Source organism: Calidris pugnax, unplaced genomic scaffold, assembly GCF_001431845.1.
Source record: "Calidris pugnax isolate Ruff unplaced genomic scaffold, ASM143184v1 scaffold28, whole genome shotgun sequence".
Taxonomy (NCBI): Eukaryota; Metazoa; Chordata; class Aves; order Charadriiformes; family Scolopacidae; genus Calidris; species Calidris pugnax.
In genome coordinates this window covers 8113587-8120025 of record NW_015090842.1, presented here as the reverse complement: position 1 = coordinate 8120025, position 6439 = coordinate 8113587, and the positions used below count along the sequence as shown (strand labels likewise).

General features: G+C 52.6%; 1 long non-coding RNA gene across 1 annotated transcript; it reads left to right on the top strand.

Moving 5' to 3' along the window:
- Positions 1–3796: 3796 nt before the first annotated feature.
- On the top strand, positions 3797–6199 carry LOC106888214. Its single transcript, XR_001412066.1, has 3 exons — positions 3797–4041; positions 4774–4906; positions 6038–6199. It is a non-coding gene; the product is annotated as an uncharacterized LOC106888214 (long non-coding RNA).
- Positions 6200–6439: the final 240 nt, after the last annotated feature.

The following is a 6439-nucleotide window of genomic DNA, read 5'->3' as shown; positions in this document are numbered from 1 at the left end:
GAGGGGGAGGGGGGAGGAGGAAACAATCTGACAGATTCCCCTTGGACCTGGGGGGGCCACAGAGTTTATAGATCCCAAAGCCCCGTTTCGGGCCTCCTTAAATTCCAAGCAAGTAAATTTTACTTGAAAAGGGGGATCTCTCCTAAAAAAAAAAATAAAATAAAAAAGAAGAAAAGGAATAATTCTATATATATATGTCTATCTAAAAGTGGCAAATTTTATATGCTAAAGTATAGGGGGTCTCAGAAAAAATAAGTTATGGACCAATATCACAACGACCATTTATACGTTTTAAAAGAAAAAAAAAGTATATAAATATATATATATAAATATATGTCCTGGGTATTTTTAAAGTTCTCTGTTGTACTGTAAAAAATGTTTGGATTTCTAATCAGGCTGATTTTTCAGAGCCATTAATATAATATTTAAAGTTGAGTTCACTGGATTAATATTGTCTCGCCCAACGGTTCCTAACGTCCAAATTAATGACAAGTGATTTCTTCTTCTTCTGTGTACAATTATGCAATAGAGTTTCTTTCGTTTTAGAGCTGTTCTTTTCGCAAGACGATGAAATAATTTATTTTTTGCTGGTGGATTTTTTAGAAAGGAAAAAAAAAAAGACAAAGTATCTGATACTTTTTTATTATTATTTACGACGTGTGATGTTTTGTATAATAGATTTCATCTTGACCATTCCTAAGGACTATTTGCTTTAACCTGCTTCAAAGTTCGTTTGTCTTATGTGGTCCTAATTGTTGTACTTACCTTAAAATAAATCCATGCTGTTTTTTTCTGCTCCAAGTCTGGCGCTTGTCTGTGTATATAAGTGGGGTTTTTGCAGTTTGGTTTTTTTTTTTTTTCTCTCTCCATCTCTCCTTTATGCGGAAAACCGGTTGTTTTTAAAACAAAGTCGTTTTCCCGGAGCCTAAAGATTTCCTATGATGATGATCCCTTTTATATAAGGTTTAGCTCACACGGGGAGCTGAAATTTGTACAACCGCGGGGAGGAAACGAATAAAACACGGCGGGGGCGGCCGACTCTGAGCACCGGCTCTCGTCCCTCCATCCCCAATCCTTGGCCAGCTTAAAATTTGGGGAAATTTCTCCGGCCTCCGATGGGGAGAAGGGGAAAAAGAGGAGCGATAGGAAGGAGGATTTCTGCTTCTTTTGCCCCGTCCCTGGAAACACAGGCCTTGCGCGGTGTTCCGCGTGTCCCTGCGCCCGGAGCCGGCTCTTCCCACGACAGAAAAGAAACAAAAATACCCCCCACCTCCCCTTTTTTTTAAAAAAAAGGAAACCCGAAAGGCACCGGGTGGGTGATAAGAGCGGTCGTTTCAACCCCAACTCACTGCGGAGCCTAAAAGAAGGTGGGAAGTTCATTTCGGAATCATTTTAAGCTTTGAAATCCTATTCCGTATTAAAGATTTGGCTGATTTTAACCTTTTCCTTATCTATTTAAGTTCCTATTCGTGACGCCGGGCACTGAGAGATGCTGTGCGTTTTTTCTTAAATCAACCTTAACCCGTTAAAGCGGCTGTAACCGAAGGCAGAAGGAACAGCAATGCCAAAGGCATGGAAATACCGATATAGCAGAATTTTGGGGGGGCTCTTTGGGACTTCTCAGGCCCGGCTCGCTGGAGCCCGGCTCCTTTCCCATCCTCCCAGACTCCGTAGAAGCTCAGCCGTCTAACATTTCCCGGGGACATTCCCCGGCCGTGCCCCCCCCTTCCACCCCCCCATCCCGCCCCAAGTATCCCTCGTAGCCTTGGCTGGGTGAGGCAGCGGTCACACGCGTGGTTAGGCTGTTAAAATCGATGATATAAATTGGTTTTGATCGGGTAAACTTCGCATGCGCTAAAAAGCTGGCAAAAAGCACCGAAACTCTCGGTTTAAATGAGGGAAAATGTCCGAGTCTCACTTGATCTGTATTTTAAGGAACATTCTTGTAAAACTCTTGCCATTTTTCCTGGCTCTCAGAGGGTGGTTTTTATTTTTTTTCTTTTTTTTTTTTTTTTTTTTAAATGCAACAAAATCCAAAGTGCTATTTTAAAGCGAGAAATAAATAGGGTGAAGGAAAAAATAGGGTAAAAAGAAAATAAATAGGATGAAAGGGTGAAAAGAAATTATAGGGTAAAACTATGAAAAAAAATAAATAAAGCCAAGTAGGATTCTTCCCCTGATCCAGTCCATTTCCCCGCGTGGGGGGGCGGCAGAGGAATTGCCGGGTGGGTTCCTGCCCCCCTGGAGGTGGCTGGAGTCAGGTGGCTCCTGTGGGTTTTCCCACTCGCGTTCGAGAAATCCTGGGGCTCCCAGATCTTCCCAAGCCGGTGAAGGGCGCTGGGCGGACGGGGGACGGCGGGCAGGGATGCTGGGGGTCAGGGATGCTGGGGGTCAGGGTGTCCCCCCCTCGGGGGTTCTGCCACCTCCCCCCCCCACCCCGCTGCTGGACAGTTCCTGGGGGGGGGGGGGGGCAGGTTGAGCCGAGTTTGGGGGTCTCAAGATTTCGGGAGCTTGGCAGAAAAAGCCAAGCCCACCGTTCGATGCTAAGAGCAGCTGGTGGGGGGGACGACACATCCATCCCCCCGCCTTAGGAGCAGGGTTTGGGGACTGAGAGGGTTGTCCCTTTGCTGTGCCCTGGCCTGGGGCGGTGTGTGTGTGTGTGTGTGTCAGACCCCATCTGCCCCTCTTTGTGGAGCTCCAGCCGCCCCCACCATTCTATGGGGAGCGCCTTTAGGGTGGGCTGGTTTTGCAGGCGAGGCGAGAGCGAAGCGGGGGTGCAGGGCCCCTTTTCGGGTCTGTATTTAAAAAAAAAAGCTAAGATACGAAGGTCGATAAGGCGATAGGCGTCTGTCGCGACAGGTGACTTCAGCCCGGCCGGGCCAGAGGGAGAGGAAGGAAGGAAGGAAGGAGGAAGGCACAGGGAAGCTGCTGCAGACAGTCCCGGCCGGATCGGGCCCCGCAGACCCTCGCAGCTGAAGGATCGGCATAACCCCCCCCCCCTCCGTACCCCATCGGGGGGGTTGCTCGGCCCCAGGGCGGGGGCTGAAGCTGCTGCGTGGCCGGGGCCCATCGCGGATGGGGATGGTGGTTGGTTGGGGTGTTCTTTTTTTGCTTTTTCTCTCCTTTATTTATTTATATTTTTTTTTTCTTTCTTGCTGCACTGCCATTAACCTGCAGGTTTGCAAACCTGTCCGAAAGCCCAGACAGCTCCGAGTTGCGGGAAGAGAAGGGAAGGGACGGGATTTTTCCAGCTCTTTCCCTCCGGGAAGGTCCCTGCGTGGGGTACCGGCCGAGGGAGCCTTTCCCTGGTGTTGCACCACCTGAGTAAAACATAATCTTTTTAGGAAGACCCCCCCCCAGGCACGGAGCTGTATGGTTTCTGCCCCCACCCCGGCCCCAAGCCGTCCCACCTCCCCGGGAACTCGGCAACGGGGCTGCGGGAAGGAGCAGGAGGTTTTTGGGGAAGGCCGCTGGTTCTTCTGTCACTTTGGAGGGGACTTTGTCCGTACCAGGCACTGAAAGACCGGGAGAGAAAGAAATATACCCCAAATTTCGGGTCAATACCCAGCGATCTCTCCTGGGCGAGGAGAGATCCCGCACGGCGAGGGGGGGGGGGGGGGAGGGGGGGGGAGTGGGGCCCCCCACCTCCGCAGGTTTTTTTTTTTTTTTTTTTTTTTTTTTTTTTCCGTTCAAGGGAAGAGTGACGATAACAACAACAACAAAGCCCCTCTCCGTCGCACCGCTCTCTCTTCCCCAGCCTTTCCCCAACCCCTCGAAGCCGTCGGGGGCCGCTCGGAGGGTTGTTCCCGGGCGGATAACGCAGCGAGCACCGGTGATGCCGCCGGTAGAGGAGGGCCAGGAGGCAGCACATGAGCCGGGACGAAGGAGCAGCCGGAAAATCCGCATCCCCGCCTCCAAGGATTTCCTACCGCGAGGAGGAGGAGAAGAGGCGAAAAGAAGGAGGAAGCGAGACTTTTACTGGGGGAGGGAGCTCGGGGAGTGAGCGGGAGCCCGTGTGCCTGCCTCCTGCCCTACACGCGAGTATTTATTGTTTTAATAATCCGTGCTCGGAGTGTCCCAAGGAGCGGGGGACTCCCCGAGATGGGGAGAGGAGGGGGGTTGGGGGGTGAGGGGAGGGAGACCTTCAGCCTCGGCAGGATGAGGATGCGCCGGGCGGGTTAACGCAGCCGGGCTCTGCCCCATCCCTCCCCGGCGAGGATGCTGCCGTGGGGCGGGGGGCGGGAGGGGGCTGTTCAGACATGCTGGTCCCCAGTTTCGAGATGAGAGGAGCCTTGCCCCTCCCCAAACCCTTCTTCTGCCTCCTTATTTTTATTTATTTGGGGGTTTATTGCGTTTGTAGCACACCTTATGGAGAGGTCCTGCAGCTCCCGGGACTTGGGGAGGGGGGTGATGCACCGCGGGCGGGGATGGGCGGTGTTAGAGGGGGTGGGTTTCCCTTCCCCTGCGTGGGACCAGCCAGTGAGAGGGGAGACACCCCCCCCCACACACACCCCCACCCGAGAAACCACCTCCCTCCTCACCTCGGCTGCGTTTCCCAGGCTCGCAGGGCGATTTTAGGACTCATCTGGGGCTCCATAACCAGCACCCTGGTTTTTTTACCCCGGGGGTGCAACAGGACGGGAGCAGGAGTGGGCGAGAAACCCCACGGGTGCAGGGGAGCTTGCGGGGAGGTCTGGGGAGGGGGTGCATCGTCAGGGTCCGACGGTGCTGGGGGGCACCCCGGAACCCGGCTTTTACCTCTTCCCCTGCCAGGTGAAAGTCCCACTGTGGTGATGGGAGCTGCGCTGGTGGGATATTTCTCTGCGAAGAAGGAAAAGATCCTCCTCTTCCCTACCCCGGAGAAGTGCTGTTCCATGGGACGGGGTCTCCCCGGGGTCTAACGCAGGTCTGAGCCGCGGGGGGGTTGTAGGGAAACAGCCCGACACCTCCAACTGCATCCGAATCCTTCGGGGCCTCGGCTTAAAACTGTTACATCAGTAAATTAAAAAAAAAAAAAAATTAAAAAAAAAAATCCCACAACACAAAACACAGCCCCAAACCTGGACGTTTATACAGAAAAAGAGCATCACAAATTCCTAATGTAAGCACCGGCCAGCTGTGTGCACTTGTAAAGTTGTTATAATCCCCCTCCTTGTTATAAACAGGAAAGTACATAATATAAAGCAACAGGCCCGCATTCACAAATACTGACTCTCCTCCCCGGCCCTGCCAAATTCCCCTTGTATGAAGTTCGCTGCAGCCCCCGGGCTTCTCCCCCCCGGCGCATCCCTGCTCGCCCGGGGCTGAGCAAGGAGCTCGCCCCAAGCCCCCTCCCTGGTGGCCCGTGGCGAGCGGGATGAGGGGGGGGGACGGGGACACACAGAGGGTCTGGCCAGGTCCCCGCATTGGGAGGTGATGGGGAGGTGAAGCCCCACCACACCTGGGGGCCTCCCATTTCCTCCGGACTCCAGCCAGCCCCTTCCCCTTCCTCCCCATCGCAGCGCTGCCTTCTCCTCTTATCCATCCTTTTTTTCTTCCATCCTTTCCAATTTTAATTTTTTAATTTTTTCTTGTTGTTGTTGTTGTTTAATGCCCCAGTTTTCCTGCGGGGATCCTTGCCCGCTGCTCCCCGAGCTCCAGCAGTGAACATCCTGCTCTGCTGTGTGTGCTTACAGCGTCAAAGGGTGGACGTGATATTTCAAACATCAGATCAGTGCGTTTATATATTGGGTGCCCGGAAATTTTTCCAAATAAACACAGCTTGATTCGACTTGGGTGGGCAGACTTATCAACAGACTAATTCTATAAACAAATGAAGGAATAACCCGGAGACCATTGGCTGGTACCAGCAAGACACGTGGAGAGAGCTTGGAGTTTTGTAGCAATGAAATTTTAATTAATGTGGGTGGGCTGAGAACACAAACGACTGTTTATCAGAGACAATTTATTTTCCAGTGCTAAGTCAACATATAATAGCAAACTTACAACAATTATTTAACTTTTCTTTTTTTCCTCCCTTTTTTTTTTTTTTTTTAAGAGCTATGAAGCGGGGACAGAGGCAGAGCGAGCTCCTTCAGGCAGGGCTGGGATCTGAGCTCGCACAAATCGCTCCCCAGTGGACTCGTCCCAGGTTCCTGCCCTTCCCCGTCCCTTCGCTCGGCTCCGAGAGGGAAGAACCGGAGCTGGGAGCCCGTCGGCGATGAGCCACATCTACAGCAGCCACCTCTCCCCCATGGGCAGCCCCTCCATGGTGTATCTCCCGGCCGCCTTGAGCTTCTCCCCCAGCGGTGCCATCTCCCGCCAGGACCCCCCGCAGAAGCCCCCTTACAGCTACATCGCCCTCATCGCCATGGCCATCAAAGAAGCTCCGGAGCAGAAGGTGACCCTCAGCGGCATCTACCAGTTCATCATGGACCGTTTCCCCTTCTATCACGACAAC